General features: G+C 52.9%; 1 protein-coding gene across 4 annotated transcripts in view; it reads left to right on the top strand.

Moving 5' to 3' along the window:
• Positions 1–19,916: 19,916 nt before the first annotated feature.
• Positions 19,917–23,286, top strand: part of MEF2D (myocyte enhancer factor 2D) — a 30,602-nt gene continuing 27,232 nt past the window's right edge. For 2 of the 4 annotated variants that reach the window (XM_038543015.1, XM_038543017.1), the window contains exon 1: positions 19,917–20,090. The gene's annotated coding sequence lies outside the window, so the exon portion shown is untranslated. The remainder of the gene's footprint in view (positions 20,091–23,286) is intronic. The other 2 variants (XM_038543013.1, XM_038543016.1) reach the window with 2 other exon arrangements.

Raw genomic sequence — 23,286 nt, forward strand, 5'->3', positions numbered from 1 at the left:
TGGAAAACAATTTAGCATTTCCTCAAAACGTTAAACCTACAAGCCAGCAATTGCCCCTCCTAGATAAATACCCAAGAACATTGGAAGCATACGACCACACACAAGTCTGTACACACATGTCCATCAGCTGATGAATGACTCAGCAAAAGGTGGTGTGTCCACACCAACGGGACACTGTTCAGTCCTCAGAAGGGATGTAGTGGGAAAACCTGCAAAGTGTGAGTCAGACACACAAGGTCACATACGTGTGATTCCATTTATACAAATGTCTAGGGTGGGCAAATCCATAGGACAGAAATAAGATTCATGGTTGCCAGAGTCTGGGGAAAAGGGAGTATGGAGTGACAGTGTGTGGCTGTGAGGTTTCTTTTGGGGTGGTCCAAATGTTCTGTAATTAAGGAGTGATGGCTGCACAATCTGAGCACAGACTTGATTTTATCCCTTAAAAGGATGAATTTTTTGGTATGTGAATTATATTTCAAGAAAGCTATTACTTTGGGACACGTGGGTGGCTCAGTCGGTGAAGCATTTCCTTTTGGCTCAGGTCATGATCCTGGGTCCTGGGATTGAGTCCTGCATCTGGCTCCCTGCTCAGTGGGGAGCCTACTTCTCCCTCTCCCTCTGCTGCTCCTGCTGCTTGTGCTCTCTCTCTCAAATAAATAAAAATTTAAAAAGAAAGAAGAAAGTAAATTATTACTTTTTCAGACGATAAAAGCACACATCCAGCAAGGAGCGTGTCCTATGATGGGACCTGGCCAGGGGCAGAGAGCTGCAGAGTACCGGTCCGGTATCGTGTGTGGCAGCAGTGATCTCAGTAGATCTCAATGATCTCAGTGGCCCCATGATGGGACCTTGTGCCGCCTGTAGACACAACGAGCCAGATGCAAGTGTGCTAGTGTGAGGAGCTGTCCACAGTGTCCATTGTTTGAAATGACACATGAGAAATGTGGCCATGGTCCCCTTTGGGGAGTAGGGATGAGGGGAAATGTCTTTCTGCCCTGTGCTGCCAGTGAGCTTCTCACGCTCAGGGAAGGGAAGCATGCCCACACCCACTCCAGAACTGAGGTGTGAGCATGTGCAGGGGAGCCGGGGGAGGGGGCCATGTACCTTGTTCTAGAGCAGTGGCTCCTGGCCTGCTAGCAGCTGCGTGCAGAAACACAGCAAGCTGATGGAAGCCTACTGCCAGTGTGCAGCTATTTCACCCCTGGAACCTAAAAATTAAAGATTGAGCCCATATTGTACAGGTCTTTCTCATTTCATTTTTCTGGTGACTAGTTTTTGTGCTCTTTCACACAAATATCAGTCCAGGCATGCCTGGCTGGCTCCACAGGTGGAGTGGTGACTCTCGATCCCAGGGTCATGAGTTCAAACCCCACGTTGGGTGAGGAGCCTATGCAGAAATATGAAAAAGTAAAATTTCTTCAAAAACACTCATGTCTCTAATGGGTCCCACGTATTTAATGCAGTTAACATCACTGCAATGTTCTGCGGCTGCCTGCAGTTTCACTATTAAAGTCGGTAATGGCTGTCTGTGTCCAAGAGCTTTCTAACTTACCTCCTTAGAAGAGGATGCTGGAACAGAAATGACTAGATCCAAGAGCAGGACCTTTTTTTTTTTTTTTAAGTTTGTTTATTTGAGTCATCTCTACGCCCAACAGGAGCTCGAACTCACAACCCCAAGATCAAGAGTCACATGCTCTCCTGACAGCCTGCCAGGTGCCCCAAGAGCATGAACTTTTAAAAAATTGTGAGTTTTTTTCCCAGTGACATATTCATTGTAGAGAGTCTAGGAAACATTTATAAACCAAAAACATTACAAAATAACCACTTGTAACATTTTGATGTCTTTTCTTCCAACCATATTTGTAATTAGAATTGTGCTACACATCTTATTTTATAAACTGCTTTTTCTTTTTTTTTTTTTAATTTTTTTATTTATTCATGATAGGCACACAGTGAGAGAGAGAGAGAGGCAGAGACACAGGCAGAGGGAGAAGCAGGCTCCATGCACCGGGAGCCCGACATGGGATTCGATCCTGGGTCTCCAAAGGCAGGCGCCAAACCGCTGCGCCACCCAGGGATCCCTAAACTGCTTTTTCTATTTGCATTGTAAACACCTTCTCATATTAAATGGGATATACCAAAGGTGTCTGACTGGCTCAGTCGGTAGGGCATGTGACCCTTGATCTTAGGGTCTTGAGTTTAAATCTCAAGTTGGGCATAGACTTACCTAAAAAAAAAAAAAAAAAAAACTTTTTTTTAAGATTTTATTTACTTATTTGACAGAGAGAGAGCACAAGCAGGGGGAGTAGCAGAGGGAGAGGGAGAAGCAGGCTGCCTGCTGAGCAGGGAGCCCCATGTAGGGCTTGACCCTGGAAACCTGACCTGAGCCGAAGGGACATTTCACCACCAGAGCCATCAGGTGCCCCTGGATGGTCTATGTTCTCATAGAAGAATGCTGTGTGACATACCCTTTGTGGCGGTTGCCTGTTGGCATTGTCCTCTCTGGGTCTCTTCCTTTGAGGAACAGATCTCCCTCCCTCCACACAACTGTGGGGGTGACAGTTGGCGGATCTGCCTCTAGCTGCCCAGGACCGTGGGCTTGGGACTTCCTTCCTCTGGTCCGTGGGAACTTGAATTCTGAGGGCGGCACCCAGAAAGGGAAGCTGGTTGGGGCTGAATCACTCGCTGGCAGCACCCTGCAGTGACTGCCACCAGCTTCTGGTACCAGAGTCCCCAGAGGGGTCAGACTGCCATCTCTCCCAGGTCAGGTCACTCCACTTCTAACAAACCACGGGGCACCCTCACCCCAGCTCCCTGTTTGCTGAATTTCCTGAGCCCGACGTTTTGTTGCTCACAGAGATTACTTCCTAATTTATCCTCACACCTAAATCTTTGCCCTTGTTTATTTTCTTGGACGATATTTCTAAAAGGGAAGTTGCTGCATCAAAGGGTGTGCGCTTTATAAAGGATTTTTCTACATGTGGCCTCACGTCCAGAAAATCTGTACCAATTAACAGAAAGAGGGGAGAGGCAGGGGTACATGTCCTGGGGCCAACTACCCTGTGGGCCTTTCGGAAGCACTCCTTTGCCTTTCCACCAGGGCAGCAGACGGAGACTCCTCTCTTCACAAGGAACACACATGTCCCAAAAGTATGGCTGGCCAATGGCAGTGTGGCAGCCTGGCCTGGACCCTGGGTGGGGAAGACAGGACATCCATGGGAGGCCGGAGACCCCGAATGAAGTCTGGGGTTAATAGTAATAGGTTTTAATACTGGTCTCTCTGTTTTGAGCAACATAGCACAGAAATGCCAGCTGTCAACCTGCGGGCAAGCAGGTGATGGCACACACGAATGCCCTGCACTGCTTTGGCAACCTTTCCATAAATGTAAAACTATTCCAAAATTACAAGTTTGTTTAAAACTGCATCGCACCAATGTACAGTCCCACTCGAGGGGCACACAAGTGTTAGTGTTACATAACCTGCGGGCAGCGAGTGTTTTAGAACTTCAGGCCTTCAGTGAATGCTGAGTGTGTGCCCTCTGCATGCCCGTTGCCAGCTCAGGTGCCCGGGACAAGGTAAAGCAGACAAGGATCAGCGCCCTCCGCAGCTGACAGCCACTGGACAGAGGCAGACATTTCCCGTCAGAAGCAAGAAGTGTGGGATGCCTGGGCTGCTCAGTGGTTGGGCGCCTGCCTTTGGCTCAGGTCGGGATCCCAGGATCCGAGATCGAGTCCCATATCAGGCTTCCCGAGAGGCGTCAGCTTCTCCCTCTGCCTGTGTCTCTGCCACCCTCTCTCTCAGTCTGTGTCTCTCATGAATAAATAATCTTAAAAAAAAAAAAAAAAAAAGAAGAAGTAAGTGCTTCCAGAAAAGGCCAGGGCAGACCCAGGGAAGGAAAGGAGGGATGGGCTGCCGTGTTGAACAGCGTGACCAGGGGAAGCCCCATGGGGGAAAGACACCCCAGCTCTCGCTGGACTGCGGAGAAGCAGAGCTGAGTGCATACCTGGGGAAAGGCACGCGAGGTCAGGTGAAAGCACAGGCTGCGCAAGGCCTTCTGGGCGTGAACAAAATGAGGCACAGGCCTCCCAATGCTCACCTGACACAGCCGACTGGCTCTCCTGCCCCCATAGCCCCTTGCCATCGGGGGCTGTGCTGGGACAAGGGAACCTGAGCACAAAGGCAGCACTGCTTCCAGGCTCAGTCAACAAAAATCTTGCACGTGGTCCTCTCATCCTCCTTTTCCTGGTGCAGTGTCTATCCCAGAGGGAACAGCGGTGACATGACCGTCAGCTGGGCTCCCTGAACTACTGCCCCCACTAACCTGTGTGGGACCAAAGTCCTGAGCGGAGTCACCAGCTGGTGGGACCCTACACAGACAGCCACTGATGGGCTTTGAGGCTTTTATCTATTTATTTCTTTTTAAAAATTTGTATTTATTGATTCATGAGAGACACACAGAGAGAGGCAGAGAGGGACACAGACAAAGGGAGAAGCAGGATCCCCGAGGGGAGCCCGATGAAGGACTTGACCCCAGGACCCCAGGAACATGCCCTGAACTGAAGGCGGACACTCAACCACTGAGCCCCCCAGTGCCCCTTATTTCTTTATTCTTAGTCATCTCTATGCCCAATGTGGGGCTTGAATTCATGACCCCGAGCTCAAGCACACGCGCTCTTCTGACTGAGGCAGCCGGGCGCCACTGCCCCTGAGACTCTTGCTCTGAGGTCTGGGGGTGCCCATCACAGCAGCACAGCTTAGCTCCGGACCCATACAGAAGGACGTGGCTTCTACTATGTGAAATGAGCTAATTGTGAATTTGAAAAACATAAGCATCATTGTTTAATTTTAATTTATTAGATGATTAATGAACATAGACTGTATTCTCTAAGATGAGCATAACAAGATCCCCCCATATCCCTCGCTCTTATTGCGACGCTGGTAGCCCTGGCATTGAGGAGTAGCATCAATGTCCCTCCCCTCGAACCTGGGCAGGTCTGTAATCACAGTGACAGTGAGGTTCTGTGACTTCTATAGCGACGTACAAAATGCCATGACTTCCACCTGGTCCTGGTGGGACACCTGCTCTCAGAACCCAGCTGCCATGTCATGAGGATGCCGAGGCCTCATGGAGAAGTCAGGTGTCCGTGTCCTAGGGACAGTTGCAGTGGATGCCCCTGCGGACACCTGGTCATGTGAGGAAGACTCACATGGGGCCACCAGCCACAGGAGAGACCTGGGGAGAGAGCCGCCCTGCTGAGGTCAGCCAGGCCCAGAGCCACAATCAGAATCATCATGTTGTTATTGCTGTTTTGAGCCATAAGTGGTTTTTTTAAAGATTTATTTATTTATTTTGTGGGGGCAAAAGGAGAGAGAGAGAATCTCCAGTAGACTCCCTGCTGAGCACAGGGCCTGATACGGGGCTCGATCTTGTGACCCTAAATCACGACCTGAACTGAAATCACAAATGGATGCTTAACCAACTGAGCCACCCAGGCACCCCTTGAGCCACTAAGTTTTAAGGCAGTTTGTTACATAACAACAAATAATTGCAAGAGTGAAGCTGACATCTTCACTATTTTTATGTTATATATATATATATACACACATATATATATGTATATGTATTTTTAAAGATTTTATTTTTAAGTAATCTCTACACCCAATGTGGGCTCGAACCCACAACCCTGAGATCAAGAGTCGCATTCTCCAGCGACTGAACTGGCCAGGTGCCCCAACTTTTATCTAACATATTGAAGTCTTTTCACACCATGATGCCACCTCCTTGACAGGGCTGCCTTTTCTCTTTCCACATAAAAGTGTGGAAACAGGACAAGGCCATGGATGGAACTACCAGAGATGTTCCTCAAAGCTGACTCAGATCTATTAACAACATGTTCTGGGCATAGCTGTTCAACTCACATGCAGCAGATATTCAAGAAATATCTGTATGCTGTCCTTGGGGGGTAGGGGTGGAAATGGGGGGATGTTGGTCCAAAATCACAAACTTCCAGTTATAAGAGGAGAATGTTCTGGGGATGTGGTACACAGCATGGTGACTATAGTTAGGAACACTGTATCATATACCTGAAAGTTGATGAAGAGTAGATCCTAAATGTCCTCACCAGACACCTGCACATGGTGATGGAGGGGTTGGCCAACCCTATTGTGGTTAATCATTTCTTTCTATATATACATACATTGTATACAATATATTACATTGTATACCTTTTATTTATATAATGTTATATGTCAGTTATATCTCAATAAAGTTGGAAAAATAATAACTGTCTACATTCCTACATCTTATTTAAAATATAATAAAAAGGGCAGCCCGGATGGCTCAGCAGTTTAGCGCTGCCTTCAGCCCAGGGCCTGATCCTGGAGACCCGGGATCGAGTCCCACGTCGGGCTCCCTGCATGGAGCCTTTTTCTCCCTCTGCCTGTGTCTCTGCCTCTCTCTCTCTTTCTGTCTCTCTCATGAATAAATAAATAAAATCTTTAAAAATATATATATATAATATAATTTAAAAATATATATATATAACCAACACAGGGTACCTAGGCTGGCTCAGTTGGAAGAACATGTGATTCAACTCTTGATCTTGGGGTCCGTGAGGAGACTCCCAGCTGAGCAGAGAGCCCCACATGGGATGGGTGTAGAAATTACTAAAAAAATTAAACTTGGACACCCTGGGTGGCTCAGCGGTTTAGCCCCGCCTTCAGCCCAGGGCCTGATCCTGGAGACCCGGGATCGAGTCCCACGTCGGGCTCCCTGCAGGGAGCCTGCTTCTCCCTCTGCCTGTGTCTCTGCCGCTCTCTCTCTCTCTCTCTCTCTCTCTCTCTCTGTATCTCTCATTAATAAGTAAAAAAAAAAAAAAAATTAAACTTAAGAGGCACCTAGGTGGCTCAGTCAGTTAAGTATTTGTTTTTAGCTCAGGTCATGATCTCAAGGTCCTGGGTTCGAGCCCCTCATGGGGCTCCCTGCTCAGTGGGGAGTCTGCTTCTCCCTCTGCCCCTCCCCGCTGCTCATTCTCTCTCACTCACTGGCTCTCTCTCAAATAAATAAAAAAATTATTTAAACATTTAAAAATAAACTTAGGGCAGCCCTGGTGGCGCAGTGGTTTAGTGCCGCCTGCAGGCCGGGGTGTGATCCTGGAGACCCAGGATCGAGTCCCACATCGGGCTCCCTGCATGGGGCCTGCTTCTCCCTCTGCCTGTGTCTTTGCTTCTCTCTCTCGCTCTGTGTCTCTCATGAATAAATAAAAAATAAAACCTTTAAAAAAAAATAAAAATAAACTTAAAAAATTAAATAATAAAATAAAATATAACCAACCTAATTAAATGTGTTCATGAAATTCAGATGCATTGTGCAATATTCTCCAGAAATACCTACCAATCTATCAAACTTTTTATTATGAAGGGCTTACAGCAAAGTTTTACTTGGCTTCTCTTCCTTTTTTCTTCTCTTCAGTTTCCTTTTCATTCAACAAAATAATGTATATATCATCTCCAAGGAAAAAGTCAAGTCATCCATAGGAAGGTATAGGAAAACACACTTGCACCCCATCTTCTCCACAGGGAAGCCCTGTTGATATTTAGGTATAGATCTCTCTGGGCATTTTTCCTATTTATTTATCTTCACGTATACAAACATACTGTGGCGGAACGTACTTTCCACAAACGGGCATGACATTTCCTATCCCACATGCTTTTCCAACACCTTGAGGTGCCCCAGCAGGTGGGGGCTCTGACTGCTGCCTCAGCAAGCCCCAAGCTGCCTTACTAATGTGTGACAGAAGTGATGCCAGGTCACTCCCAAGGCTAGGTACTAAGAAGCAATATCGATCCTCCCTGGCTCTTTATGCTAGGACACATAATTTCTGGAGTCCTGAACCACCTTGTAAGAATTCTGTCTACCCTGAATCCTCTGTGCTGGAAAGTCAACAGAGAGGGACTACAGAGAGATGTTATCATAGATTTCTGGACCCCACCTGTTGGAGTGTTCCCAAGTGCCCAAATGAGTGGCCAGAGTGCAGACACATGAGGATGCCCTCACCTCTAGCCCAGTCAGAACAGAGCAGCCCAAGGTACTGAGTAAAAACCACCCAACAGAACCCAATCAATCCCTGAAACTATGATGTAATATGATAGTTGTTTTTATAAGCTAAGTTGACAGAGTTGCTTATTACACAAATACTCATACATGCTTATTTGCATAAGTAGCCTGTGGTGGTATCGATTGCTCTGAGACTGGCCTTTTTCAAAAGTAGGCTCCACGCCCCACATGGGGCTCCAACTCATGACCCCAAGATCAAGAGTCACGTGTTCTACTGACTGAGGCAGCCAGGTATCCCTGAAACTTGCTTTCTTTGTTCAACAATTTGTTTCCGACCACTGTGTGTCTCTGGGCCTGGCCCCGCTGCTTGCTTTGCAAGGCTGTGTGGCATTCCACAGCACAGACACTCCATGATGGAGCACAGAGGGTTTCTTTTGTCTGGCACTGGGTCTTCAAAGGAAGACTTACTTGGGAGCCCACCATATCAAACAAGTGAAAGAAGCCACTGGCCTCTCACGCACCGTTCCTCACTAACCTCCCTGGAGGGAGGGCCTTTGAGGAGCTCCTACTTATTGGTGACACCTTTAAAGATCCCTCCTGGGCACAGAGTCCATGCACAGGGCACAGCAGTGATGCTCGGTCTGTCCTTTCCCTTCCATCTGAGATATAACTGACATATAATTGTATACTATCTGCAGGCATATGATGTAAGACTTTGATATTTGTGTGTGCCATGACATGATCACAATTAGTCCAGCTGACACCTATCACCACACAGTTACTGTTTCTCCGGTGATGAGAAGTGCTTCTTGGGATCCCTGGGTGGCTCAGCGGTTGAGCCCCTGCCTTCGGCCCAGGGCATGATCCTGGAGACTGGGGATCGAGTCCCACATTGGGCTCCCTGCATGGAGCCTGCTTCTCTCTCTGCCTCTCTCTCTCCCTCTCTCTGTGTCTCTCATGAATGAATAAATAAAATCTTAAAAAAAAAAAGAGAGAGAGAGAGAGAGAAGTGCTTCTTGGTTTCAAATGTGCATTCAAATCACCCATACATTTGGCAACTGCGAGTTGTGATTAGCAGGTAGGCAGTGCGCTGCGCTTCTGGGGAGTTCTTTTCTTTTCTTTTCTTTTCTTTTCTTTTCTTTTCTTTTCTTTTCTTTCTTTTCTTTTATTTTCTTTTTTTAATATTTTATTTATTGATTCATGAGAGACATAGAGAGAGAGGCAGAGACATAGGCAGAGGGAGAAGCAGGCTCCCTGTAGGGAGCCTGCTGCAGGATTTGAACCCAGGACTGGGATCATGACCTGAGCCAAAGGCAAACCCTCAACCACTGAGCCACCCAGGTGTCCCTTCTGGGCAGTTCTGTCCAGCCGCCGTCTGGGGTCCATGCCTGCCCAAGTGGTCTGGGGTGGCCTACCCAAGCCCGCTCCCACTTTCTTCTCTGATCTCCCGAAACTGTGGTGCGGTTCAAACCTGGAGTTGTGAGAGTCTAGCTTCCCAGTTCCCCTGGAGCCTCCTGTTCTCACCTCCAGCCTTGGTACTTCTTTCTCCAAACTGCCTCCCAGGCCAGCCAAGGTCATGGCCCTGGTCTGCAAGCTGGGGTGGTGAGGCTGAGCTCCCCCGCCACGCACACAGGAAGTTATGAACCCATGAACCGGTGGGTAGGGACTCTATTCTCACCATTCTAGAATTTCTATTCTCTGGTCTCCACTTCAAACATCTGTCTTAGAAGAAACGGGAATACAGGTGTCTGCAACTGTATCCTCTCTGTTGTCATTACTCACTTCTCCAGCAGAGGACGCTTTGGGGGGCCCTTTCTTGATAAATGGCTCCATGTGTGACTTCCCCGCTGCCACTGCCATGAGAGAGAGGGAGACACCTCAGAGACCTTCCACGAACCGCAGTGAGGCTCAGGGCTCACCCAAAGCATAGCCAGTGCTCCGACAAGTTTGCATGGGCCCATCAGCTGGCCCTTAGTCACACGGGATCTCCTTCTGTGGGGGATAGAGGAGAGGGGCTTTGGTGAAGCTCCTTACACACATCGTTTAGTTTTTTTATTGTAATCTCTAAGATTATCAGCTTCCCACTATCACTGCAGAGAGCCAGGCTCAGAGAGGGTCAACAGCTTGCCGAAGGTCACACAGCTGGAAATGGTTGAGCTGGGATGGTATCTCAGGTCAGCCTGACCAGGCTTCTCTGCTGGCTATCTCTAAGCCTGAGCAACTTTGAGGTCCCTGTGTAGCACACAGAGCTCCTTTTTTTTTTTTCCAAATATTTTATTTATTTATTCATGAGAGACATAGGCAGAGGGGGAAGCAGGTTCCCCGTGGGGAGCCCAATGTGGGACTCAATCCCAGGACTCCAGGATCACGACCTGAGCCAAAGGCAGACACTCAACCACTGAGCCACCCAGGCGTCACAGCATACAGAGTTCTGACTACCTTCGTCTTCTTTATTAGTACTTGCAACTTAGAGTTCATAAGGGGACTAACTGCGCACTGAGGCTTCCCCTCTGTGCAGACTCCTGGGTCCCTCCCCTATCCCTGTGACCCCACACTCAGGGCAACAGTGAAACCATTTCCTCCTGTGACCCTTGACAGGGCAACAGACAGGCCTGGCTTTGAATCCAGAGCCCCTTCTTGCTATAGGACTAGGAACATGCTCCTTAACCTCTCTGGGCTTCTGTTCCATCCTCTGTACAAGGAGGATGAGAATTCTGTAACCAATGGGCTGTTTGTTGTATGATGATGACAATGACACATATGAGGCCTTCCAGAGTGCCTGGCATGGAGCAGGCATGAAAAAAAGCCAAGCTTGTCCCCTTGACCTCCAGCTTCCTCTCCTCCTGGGTAAGCAATCAGGAGGGCCCTGTGTCTTCCAGGCAACATGACCCTCTGGGGCCAGTCTGGGGTGTGTGAGGTGGGTGGATGGCAAACCCCCAGGCCTCATGGAGAGGAGGGGGCCAAAGCACACCCAGTTCCTTGCAGAATTCGGGACCACACCAGGAGAGGCAGCAAGAGTTCCCAGCCAGTACGTGTAGCCTGTGTTGCAGAGAGTCTGGGGGCACAATAACTGCTCGCCTCATGAAGGTGCTGCCTCTGGGTGGGAGCTGAGCCACTGGCAGAGCCAGCAGATGAGAGTGGTGACAGCCCTGTGTCAACACTGTGGACGGCCTGAGCTGCTTCCCTAGCCTGGCAGAGATGCAGCTGGGTGGGGATCAGGGCTCAAAGGACAAAGGACAGAGTCTTTCCTATGGATGGTTACCTCTGTCGAACTCCAAACCACCTAAAAATACACTGAAAATCACAGGAAATCCAGTGGAGAAGTTCAGCTCTGAGAACACTGGGACTTCCGGGCAATCCCTTCTCTGGGCAGCCCCCCTCTCGCTGGGAGCTGGTGGAGCTTCCCTCCCCAGCAAACTGCCAGCCTGGAGCACCTGCACGTCCACAGGGGCTCCCACCTTTCACTGGACAGGGCAAGCCCTCCACCCCTCCAACTACCAGTGAAAGATGCTTAACCCGTCTTTCTTCCCCTAGGCTCCCGAGTCACAGCGTCCTGTCCCAGCAGAGGACCACACTCTCATTAACACAGCACTGGGCGACAGCACATCCCTCCTCTGCAACTGTCATGAGGAGGATGGGAGAGGGAGCCTTGAGCTTTGCCCACCCTGCTCCTTTCCTGTCTCCTGCCTCCCCCGCCCCTTCGATCCTGCCAGGGCCCCCCCTTGCCCTCCAGGTACCCAGCCTCTGTTGCCTAGCAACGGCCAGCCTCTTCCCCAACCTCAGCACCCTCCCTGGTTGCTCTGGTAGAGCTGTGGCTGCAGTAGGGCGGGGAGGGCTGCCACGAACTGTAGGGGAACAAGCCCCCCAACATTACATCAACAGGGCTGAATGTAAAGCCCAGGGCCCGGCACTGACTCTTGGAAAGTCCTGCCCTGCTCCCCTGCCCCAGCTTCTGCCAGGATGCTGCTGCCCCTCTCACATAGGACGTCCCACCCTACATCTGCCCTGGGTCTCTGGGTCCACCCTGGGGTCTCTTCCTCTCTTGGGGTCAAAGCCTGTGTCCTCTGGTCCATCCTGGGACTCTGCCTCCACAGGCAGAGGTCTCAGGGGCCTGCCCAGCCCATCCTTGGGTCCCTCCTGCTCAGACTGAGCAATAGACAGTCATCTACATCAATCCCCTTGCTCTCCACATTGCTATAGCAACCATGGCCACACCTCTTGATAGCACCTTCCTAGGAAAGGCCTAGGTGGGAGGGGGTCATGGAACAGGCCCCCAGGGATACCCTGCACCTGCCCTGGGCTTCCATTTCAATGCAAACTGACACTGAACTTCTGGCCAACCAGGAGAGGATTAGGCCCTGAAAAACAAATTGTATTCCCTCCGTCCCTCTAGCCACCATATCAGAGTCCCCAAGAGAAGCTCCCGAAGAAGCCCAGCACTGGTTAGGTGGGTTCCCGACTCCTGAAAGGCCCCCTAGCCCTCTGCTGACAGAGTGCCTTCCTGGGGGCACTGTGTTCATCTTCTTGTCAGAGTCCACCTGGCTTGGCCTCTTTACCTGCACTACCTGCCACCCCCCCACCCTCTGTCCAGTCCTGGATGCTTGGGTCTGATAATAGGATCTGTGGGGTAAGAAGCAGGACTAGAAAGTGGTCAGCAAAGGGTTGGCGGAGCGGAAACACTTCCAGGGTAAAGGCAGCCGGGTGGGGCCCAGCTCCCTGGCAGGACTCAGGACAGGCAGGGAGGGGTGCAGAGCTGAGGGCTGAGGGAGGCTCAGGGAGGGAGGCCCAAGTCTGCCTTCTAGCAGAGGAAGCAGGCAAACAGCAGATGGAACTTTCAGGCAGGAGGCCGGACCAAGTGACCTCACCCAAACCATGTGGTCTGCTCCTATTGCAACCTGGCCAGCGTCCCAGCTCTCCTGGGTCCCCAAGTCGGAGAGCTTTTTATAGTTCACTCCCCAACTTGGGTTTGAATAATTAAACAAGATGGACAGAAATAGCAGCTGGACGGCAAAGTTGGGTTATTTTGGGGTTTTCTGGAACACAGAGTGCTCCTGGGCAGCACCCTACCCCTGCAGGGGGCGGAGCCAGCATCAAGGCTGCTGGGAGATTCCTGGGGGGACCCACCCATGTTCCTCAGGGCTCCTGACTTGACAGGGTTGCTCTCAGCCACAGGAGGGTCTCACCACTTCTTCCCTGGTCTTCAAGGAAGGAGAGGGCTCCCAGTGCCTTCTGCTCAGAGCTCCTCCTTCTGCCGTCTGTCGGCCCCTTCTACTTCAGAGATGGTGACAGATATTGAAAATCAGATCGATAAGCAGCTGCGAGACAGGCTGAACCAGGATGAGGTGCCTACTGCTCCTCTGGCCCAGGAGCTGTAATCAGGTGGTAGGAGGTCTTGTGCCCTCCCCCTGGTCCCCACTATAGCTCCTGGGAAGCTGTAGCAGGCTGGGAGTTTGGGAGGTGGGGGGAGTTCAGAGCAGGGCAGACAGATTAGTGCTGGATGAGCCTGGGTTCCTGCTGCGGAGGGGAAAGGGCCAAAGATGGACTGAGTCTGGGCTCAGAAACCCTGAAGGGGTAAGAAGCTCCCCTCTTGCAGCTCCCTCTCCCCTGGCTTCCTGGGTCAGGGTTCTAGCAGCTGAGCTAGAGCTGGGAAGCACTGGGGAGGCCCCCTCAGGTCTCCACTGCAGACCAATCATTTGCGGCTTGTTTGCATAATACTTTTGGTTCAACCACAGCAACTAGGGCCTCATCCCTACTCCACCTGGAGGCTCTGCCACAGAGCTAAAAACCTGGGGCTCAGAGGGGGCATTTGGGAAGCTTTCTCTCTTTCGGTAACCACTTCAGGGGTGGGTTTGGAGGTCAGACTTCAGGAAATACTGAAATCATTCATTCATTCATGTATACTCATTCAACAAACATTTTAAAATCACCACTGAGGGATCCCTGGGTGGCTCAGCAGTTTAGCGCCTGCCTTTGGCCCAGGGTGTGATCCTGGAGTCCCAGGATCAAGTCCCACGTCGGGCTCCTGGCATGGAGCCTGCTTCTCTCTCTCCTCCTGTGTCTCTGCCTCTCTCTCTCTCTCTGTCTATCATAAATCAATCAATCAATCAATCTTTGAAAAAAAATAAAATCACCACCGATAAGCCTTGCACTGTGTTGGTTCTGGGAACAAAGCAGTGTGGCAAAGGCCTTGCTCTCAAGAAGCCCACAGTCTAGGGACGCCTGGGTGGCTCAGCAGTTGAGCACCTGCCTTTGGCTCAGGGTGTGATCCCGGGATCTGGGATGGAGTCTCCATGGGGCTCCTTGCAGGAAGCCTGCTTCTCCCTCAGCCTGTGTCTTTGCCTCTGTGTGTGTGTGTGTGTCTCATGAATAAATAAATAAAATCTTAAAAAAAAAAAGAAGCCCACAGTCTAGTGGGGGACCTGGGCATCTGACAATTTCCTCCCCACCACCACCCAGTGCTTATGTGAAACAAGTGCTGCACTTAACCATCACAGAAGTTTACATGGTCGGAGCAGCACTAGCCCCATTTGACACTGAGCAGAACTAAGATGAGAAGCCCTCAGTCCCTCGGCTAGGAAACAGTGTAAGTGGAACTGGAACCCATGCCTCGGTGATTCCAAGGTCTGTGCTCTTGAGACCGGTCCTGTAGTCACCAAGGCAGAGAAGGAAGCTGCAGATTGTTAAATGCTACAGGTGGTCAAGATAGTGGAGGCGCCTTTAGTGTGGGGATGTGCTAACCTGCCCGTGGGGCAGTCAGGGAAGGCCTCCTGTAGGAGGCGGCTTTGCACCCAACCCCAGTCTTTCTACAAATGTCAAGTACCTGTCTACCGCGGGAGACACCGAGGAGAACCAAGTCCCTGCACTGTGGACATGCTAGGCACGGATGAAGGAAGTGTGAAATCATAATTGGGCGAGTCTTAAATGCCAGCCTCCCTCAGCCTCAGAGTTGTTCTGCTCCTCCTGGGTGTCTGTCCGAGGCGAAAACTCCAAACTTCTGGGGAACCTGGGAAGGAGCAAGACTCCTACCTGTCCTCTCTAACACCTATCCTGCATTTCCTCCTGTTCCCTTAGATTTTCCCACCTCTCATCTCATTCCTCTACTTCAAGGCCACATTCACAGCAGCAGCCCGGCAAGCCCAGGGCGCCTGGCCCTTTAAGGCCACCTTCTTCCCCCCACGTGCCGTCTGGTTGGGCTGGCGACGCTGACGCACGCGTGACGTCAATGGCAGCTGGCGGAGTCTGGGCACGAGGAGCGAAGTTGGGATGGGGGTGGTGGTGGGGGGGGGGGGACGAGAGCGAGAAGGCGGTTCATTTGCATTTAAAGGGGCCACTCCCGAATTACGGCCCGGGCTCTAAAGAAATGTGTATCTGGCAAACTTTCTGTCCTAGGCTACGAGGCGAGAAAAAGGCGTGGTGAAGCTGAAGTAGACGGTGACTTGAGTTTGCGATGTCAATTATGTCCTTCCGCGCAAAGGGAGAAATAGTCCGTTGGTGCCCGGGCTGGAAGCACGTGACCTGGAGGGGGCGGATGGGGGGGGGAGAGGGAAGGAGGGAGGAGCTGGGGAGGCGAATGTCAGGCTTCGTTTCAGCTGCCCCCACCCCCACATCCTGCCCACCCTCTTGCAGCTGCCACCACATCCTGCCCAGCCTGGGGCAGGGAACTCTTGTGGAGGGGGGGCACGGACTGAGGACCTGGCTTTGGCACCCCTTTCCTGCCCCCTTCAGATCCTGGGTGGAGCTTCTGCCCTTTGCCCTGGGCCTGGCCCCAGGCACCCTGGCGCTGAGCATGGGGCACAGCTCTGCCAGCACAGCCTAGGACAACTCTCTGCTTAACTCCGCCCCCCCTTCTGGCCCAGAGCTGGACTTGTCTGGGCCCTAGATCAGAGCCTTATCCCTGGGCTAGCACAGAGTTATCAATGGACAAATAGAGGAGGTGTTCAATAAAGTTTTTATAATGTTAGCTAAGATACACAGCTACATACGCAGATATGCACAGATTCATGTAACAGACATTTGCTGTGTTCATTCCACTCCAGGCCCAGCAAGGCCCTGAAATCCCAAAGCTGATTGAACTGCTGCCCTCAAGGATCTGGTGCCCTCAAGGAGCTCAGGATCTGGTGAAGAAGAATAAGCTGGAAACCAAAAATGTCAATCCAGTCTGATTGTACTGATGAGGTAGCCACAGGGAGTAGAGAGCCCTCTATACACAGAGAGGCACAGGATGATACACAAACTCACCCCGAGAATGTGCACACAGAAGGACCCTCAGGCTCATGCTGATGGCCTCTGCCCTCAAACAAGGTGGAAGGCTTGGGGAGAGATGGGAAAACTGGGAGGAAGAATGAACAGCCTAATGGAAGGGATGGGATGGATGGAGTGGGGGTGGGATGGACTGGTCCAGAGGGCTGTGAGGAAGGCTGGAGGGGTCAACTGAGCAGCCAGGCAAAGGCTGGAACAGCAGGCAGAAGAGAAGCAGCTGTTGGGGAGGAGGAAGACCTTTCCAAATAAAGACGGGCTAGGGTGCTTGGGGAAGTGTGAATAAAGGGAGCTGTTGGTGCCCCTCTGCTGTAGAAACTATGAAGAGGATACTGTAGAGAGAAGTCACACACTTCTTAGGACTTTGGTGGGCACTCATTTGACTCCTCCGGGATTTTATAGTAACTTTGGGCTGTAAGATTACTTTTCTCTACAAAAGATGGGTTGGGAGCCAGAGAGGCAGAAGGAAAAATGGAACCCAAGCACCTGAGCTGCCAGGGTGTTTTCCCCCCTAGAAGATTCTGGCATGGGTAGTGCGGGGGCTAGAAGAAAAAGATGTAGTGAGTCAGTTTCAGGAAGTCTTTTATTATAATTTAACTTCCAGCAACTTTACTCCCTAGATCCTTTCTTAGTCCTCCATGGAAATCAAGACCTCATATTTGCTACCTTTCCTTTCCATGAAGTTGTCTCTATAAATATAAATATAAATATAAATATAAATATAAATATATGTAAATTCCACCCCGCTTGCAATGTCAACCTCTGCGACTCTCTCCTACTCTGTTCTCTAGTGAATTATCATTCAGCGTCTAAAGGTCTGGGATACTTCATCTCCCTCACTGAGCTCCTTCCTCCCTTACCTTCTCTATCCAGCTCCTGGCCCTTTAACACCCTTCCAGGTGACTCACCTTCCTTCCTCATTCCTTTGTTAAGAACCCAACATTCCAAGGCAGGGAGGAAGACCCAGCCAATCACAGCCCGGAAAACCTGCCTCCGGCTCAGGATTGGCTGGAGCCGTGGTTGGCGGGAGGCTCACCGCGCAGATCCATCAGAGACTGGGGAGGGGGTTTCTGGGAATGAGGCGTAGGAAAGAATTTGGTCTGGGACGGCTTATGTTCTTGGAGAGAATCGTTAAAGGGGAACTGGGGCCATAGGGGACTCTGGCTTGGAAAGCCTGAAAACTGGTGGCAGGGTGAGAACTCATCCCTCTCGGTCTCCTGGGGGCTTGGGTGCCCCCTGCCCACTTTGTTTTTTTTCCTATGATCATGGGACCCAATGGTCTAAAGGCTGAGTTCCCAGGCCTGGTCTAAGAAGTCTTTTCCAGCAGCCCTGGATCTCTCCAGTCTCAACATTCTGCTTTCCCGACGTCGGAAACAGCCGGAAAATAAACACCCTGATGACTAAACGGTTTCTCCAGCTAGAGCCTGGGGAAGCACTAAAAATAGAGGCCACAAGTGAGGGGAGGTTCCCCACTTGAGGGGGGGGCGGCACTTTCCCATCTTGCTACTGCCACAGCCCCAGCCCTGGCACAAGGCTCTGTTCTTCTCATGGTTCTGGAGAACAGGGCAGATGGGCTCCCCTTGCCTGCCTGAGATCTTTGGGGGCAAGCTAGCCTTACTTGGCAGGGAAGACTGGTATCCTCTGGTGCTGGGGCTCCATCTCCCAGGTCTGACAGGGAACCAAGAGGCTACATTTGGGGGCAAAGCAGGGCACTGTTTAAATCAGGTTTCCTGGGACACCCGGGTGGCTCAGCAGGTGAACGTCTGCCTTTGGCTCAGGGTGTGATCTTGGAGTCCTGGGATCAAGTCCCACATCGGGCTCCTGCATGGATCCTGCTTCTCCCTCTGCCTATGTCTCTGCCTCTCTCTCTGTGTCTCTCATGAATAAATAAATAAAATCTTAAAAAAAAAAAATCAGGTTTCCTAAAGGAGAGGCTGGGTGTAAGGGTTGAAAACCAAGGCCAAGGAAATGGGAGACTGCTGGCCTCCCGTTTTAGGACATACAAGCCTCCAAACTACTGGCCCAGCAGTTCCACTGATCTTGCCTCCTTTGAGGCTTGTATGGGATGATGGTCCTAAAGGAGTCTTGGCAGTCCGGCCCTTAAATTATTATAATGTAGCATGAAGCACTGTTCTAAGCAATCTACCTGCATAAACTAATTTAATCTTCACACCGAATTTATGAGTTGGGTACTATTATCACCACCTTCATTTTACCCATAGGATCATGAGGTACAGGGGAGTTAAATGAGGTACCCATGTTCACAGGTAATAATACATGGTAGAATGAGGATCTGAACCAAGGCAGCTGGAATACTCCAGCATTGATGCTTTTAATCACCATGACTTGCTGCCTCTGTCTATGCATATTAGTCTTCACCCAGAATTTAGCCCAGTTCTTAACCCAGAATCTAGTCTTTGTTCAGTAAATCAGACCCAACCTGATAGAAATCAGGGCGTGTGAAGAACTGAGTACGCTTCTGTTCTGCAAGGTTCCTAGAGATAGAAGCCAAGTACTCCATCATTTCCTAAAGCTCCAGGTAGGCAGCAGCCGGGTCTGGGAGTAACAGGGTTACTGGAGAAGACGTAGTGGCACCCGCACTTCTGTCCTAGGGCAGGTAAGGATTCACCACGCCCCGGGGCAACTAGGGATTTTTAAATTTTAATCTTTTTTAAAAGAGCTAGTACTGCTTCTTTAATAAGATGCTTTTGGGCGTTTCCTGTGCTGGGGGAAATTAAGGTCCCGCCCCTTTAAATTGCCCCCCTCGGCTGTAAGTGCTCCGGAGCCGCAGGCACTGGGGATTAGGTCACCCCAGAACTATGAGCTGTCGCTTTAAATTGCTGGGCGGCAGCCGAGCCGGGCCTGGGAGGGGAGGGGCCTGGTTCAGGTGGAGGAGCCGGCAAGCTCCCCAGGTAACCCCCGGACGAGACCCCGCCTCTCCGCTGGGCTCCGGCGCGCGCTTAGTGGGGGGACGGAGTCCTGTCGCCCTTCAGCGTCCACCCTGAATTCGTCTACTTCGACGGCCACCTCCAACTCTCCCGGGGCTGGGAGCCGAGGGGGCGCGCTCGTGTGCGCTGATGTGCGGCGGCTAGCGAGCCTCCCGGGAAGACCGCGGCGAGCGCACGGGGGCAGCAGCGCCGAGGGGCACCCCGCGCGGGCCGTCCTCCGCGGGCCGCTGGCCTCGCCTCCCAGCGCTGCAGCCCGGCCCCCCTCCCCTTCCTTCTCCTCCCCTCCCCTACCGGCCGGCGGAGGGATCCGCCGCTCCCGGAGCCGCAGCCTAGCCTGGAGGGCGGTGGGTGGGGCGCCCGGCCCGCCCGGCCGGCCGCGGGAGGTGCGAGGCGGGGCCACGGTCAACCCCGCCCTCTCCGGCCCCGCCCCGCCAGCGCGGGCTCCTCTCATTGGTCCACCGGCCTGTCCGTCAGCCCTGGGCCCCACCCCTCAAGCTAGGCTGAGCTGTGCCTACGTCGGCCTCGACTCCCGGGGGCTGGAGGAGTTACCTTTGGAGCCCGAAAGGAGGAAGGAAGCAAAATATCAACAACGCCGAGGCGGCTCGGGCGCTCGGCCCCGGTCCCCCTTGCCCGCCCCGCGCCTGCCCGCCCCCGCGCCCACGGCGGGGGCCCAGGCCCCCCGGCGCCGCCCAGGGCCCGCGCGGACGCCGGCCTCGCTTGTTATTCCCCCCGCCCGGAGCTGCGGGTGCCCGGTGTTGAAGATCCCCGGACCGGCGACGAAGGCCACCCCTCCCAGCAGTGACACCCCCTTCCCCCAGCGGGGCCGGTGAGTGGGGAAAATAAAGCGCCTGCCGCTTTAAGAGGCCCCCTCCCCCACCCCGTCCTGGGGCTGGGGTGGAGGGTGGTCCGTACCGTCCCCGGGAGGGGTGGGTCGTGGTGGCTCGGGGGGGGGGGGGGGGGGGAGGAACTCGGGGAGCGGGCTGCTTCCACGCGGCTTCGTGGGGAGACTGCGTGGGGGCTGCGTGTTTGTGCGGAGGCCCCGGCTGGGGACAAGTGCAGGGGGCCCTATTCCCCTGTGTGTCGGGGTCGGGGTCGCGCCGGTGTCCGGGCGTCCGGGGGGGACGGCGGCCTGCGAGCGGGCCGCGGAGGGGCGCTACCCTCAGAGGGGGTCTCCGGTGACAGCCGGGAGCGACTGACATTTTAACAGCCGGCCCTCCCTCCCTCTCCCTCCTCGCGCCGCCTGTTCACTCCTCCTTGGCCCGAAATGGTGCAGAAGGGGGCCTGGGAGGGCGGCGGGAGGGTGGGGGCGGGGGGGAGCCGCAGCTGTTTGGGAAGCGGGGGAGGGAGGGGGGACGTTGTTCAGATGACACCGGGGTGGTGGGTTGGGGTGTGTGAGTGTGTGTGTGTCCGGCCCGGGATGGCCCGGCGCCTGTGCGCTTGGGACGTACACTCACCGCGGAGGTGGGCGCGCTCGACCCTTGCTGGGGATCTCCCACCCCATTCTAAGACCCCCGAGCTAGTTTGTCAGCAGCCCCGTTTGGAGAAACCCTGGCCAGAAGTTTGCAGCTGTTCAACATCTGGGCAAGAGTTCTCCAGTCCCTCTTTCCACCGATGGCAGGCTGAACTGGCCTGGGAGTGGGGGTCGAGGGAGTGTTTGGGGGGCTTTTGGGGAGGCACCGTCAAGGAGACTAGGATGCATCTTGAGTATTGGCCCCCTAGCAGCTCTCTCTGGTCAGGTTGGGGTCTCAGGGGGAGGGGGGAAGGGGCCCTGTCCTTAGTGATTCCAGCTGACAGCCCTCCAGGCGTGGAGGGGAGGGTTCTGGGGTGTGGGTCACTTGGAACCGCTGTCGAGATTATTCCAGGTTTGTCCTTCTGAGTGGGAGGTTCTCTGTACCTCCCCTTCCAGGGTGCATTCATTGTTGGTGGGTTGGGGGAGGGTACAATGGGTGGATCCTCTGCCCCCCTTTCCTGTGGCCAGTCCCCCTTTTGAGGTCTCCTTGTTGGCCCAGTTTCTTTGGTTTGGGGGGTGGTCCTCCCTCCCCCTCCTTCATCCCTTTAGTGGGTCTCCTAGGTAGTTCAGGGGCCAGCCTGGACTATGGGAAGTTTGCCGTCTGGGGCGGTGACCTTGGGCCGCTCTGGCCTCGAGATAGGAGGGGAGCCCAGGCCAGCCTGAGATTGGTGTTTTGAAGTTAAGGAGCTGTCCACCTCCCACTCCTCTTCAACCCCCCAATGGGGAAGTCTTGGTAGCCAAGGAGAGCATTGAAAATGCACATGTCAGTGTTCACAGATGTCCAGCCCGCCTGTGGCCGCTGGGTCACACCCGCCCCGGGACTGAGCCTGGCTGTCCCAGCTCCCACGGCCTGCCTGGGAATGAATTTCCTTCCTGTGGTTTCCCAGTGTGTTGGGCAGGAGATGGGGGTGGGGTGGGATCAGTGTGAGGGTGGCTGAGGACCCGTTTATGTGGGGTGGTTGGGGGACACTAGAACTTATGTAGGCCTTTTTCTCAGTTGGCCCAGCACGGGCACCTGGACCCTGGGGTCTCAGTGGTCATATTCTCTTTGTTGTATCTTCCTCACCCCCAACATCTGTGTGTATATGCATGTGTGTGCAGGTACAGTCATAAGTGAGGGGTCTCTGGTTTCTCTGGGAGAAGGAAGATTTTTCACTCACACTCCTTTAGGGACCAGAGAGGTGGAGCTTTTTACCTGAAATCACTTAGCAGATCTGTGTCAGGGCTTTAGTGTAAGTGCCACTCTTTCAGGCATGGCTTCACCTTCGGGAGAGGCCGTAAGACGGAAGACAAAATCCTTGCTCTGGGAACCCCTGGTCACAGGAGAGCAGCAGGACCCAGTCCAAGAGCATCATCACCCCTGTGTTGGGGGATGGGCATGAGAGGTTGGGCTAGAGCTTCTGTCTCCTGTACCCACTTCCTGGAACAGAGTGATGGAGGACTTGGAAGGGTGGCTGTGACCTACTGCCCACTGTCTACCCCACTCTATACCTGCTGTTCCTGGGCTGGGGGCGCCTGGGCTTCCCAGCTCTGCCCCTCTTGGCTCTGGGCTCTTCTGACAGACTGGGAGATATGATAGTCTTTCTGGCTGCTGTTATATAATCTTTCTCCAGCAGGGTGGTGGTGGTTTTTGTTTTGTTTTTTTGTTTTGTTTTGTTTTGTTTTTGTTTTTTTTTAATCTTCCCTGGTCTTTCCTGGGAGGTATGATGGGGGAGAAAGTGGAGTGTAAAATCCCCTGGGATGGGGGTCTGGAATACCAGTAGAAGGAGGCTGGAGGAGGCCCCCAGCTCCTTCCAGGCACAGGGAAGGGGAGGCCTTAGGTTACAACCTCATTGATTAGGACCAAGCCCCTCCCAGCCTCCTCCTCTTACCCTCCCCGGGAAGGTCCCTGCCATGGGCATCCCTAGCTCATGCGCCCCCAGAGAGGCCTGGCCTACCGCTCATCTTTTGCTAACCTCCCCTGGCCACCTGAGTAGTCTGTCCTCCCTGGCTGGCTCCGGGTGCAGAATCTCAGTGCTCACCCTGGCCTGGGGTGGGCTGGCCCCGTGTTGGACACTTCATCACCCACTTCTCTGCCTGGGTGGGAGCAAGAGGAGTTGGGACAGACGGATGGGTCCAGCATTTTCCCTGGTTGCATTTGGAGCCAGGTCCCTAGCTTCTCTGACCTTCCAGTCCAGAAGGTGGTGGCCTTGCTGGAGAAGAGGAGTTGGTGGGGGTGGGGAATAGAGGCCTGGCCTCGGGGCACACATCCAACTGGGGTTCCTTTGGTTTCTACTGTGCCTGTGAGTTGTCAGGGGTTGGACTCTGGGTGATGTGGCACTGTGATGGGGGGCTCTCTTCACCCTGTGGGACCATGGCAGGGACTCTCTGAGGCCACCGGGTTTAAGGCAATTATCTCGCTTTTTACAGGGAAGGAGGAGGTGGTGCAGGAGCCGGCATAGCCTCAGCATCACTATAATTGCTGGTGGCTTTTATGAGCCAGTCATGGGGCCGGAGTCCGGCCAACCGTCTG

This window comes from Canis lupus, chromosome 7, assembly GCF_011100685.1.
Source record: "Canis lupus familiaris isolate Mischka breed German Shepherd chromosome 7, alternate assembly UU_Cfam_GSD_1.0, whole genome shotgun sequence".
Classification (NCBI taxonomy): domain Eukaryota; kingdom Metazoa; phylum Chordata; class Mammalia; order Carnivora; family Canidae; genus Canis; species Canis lupus.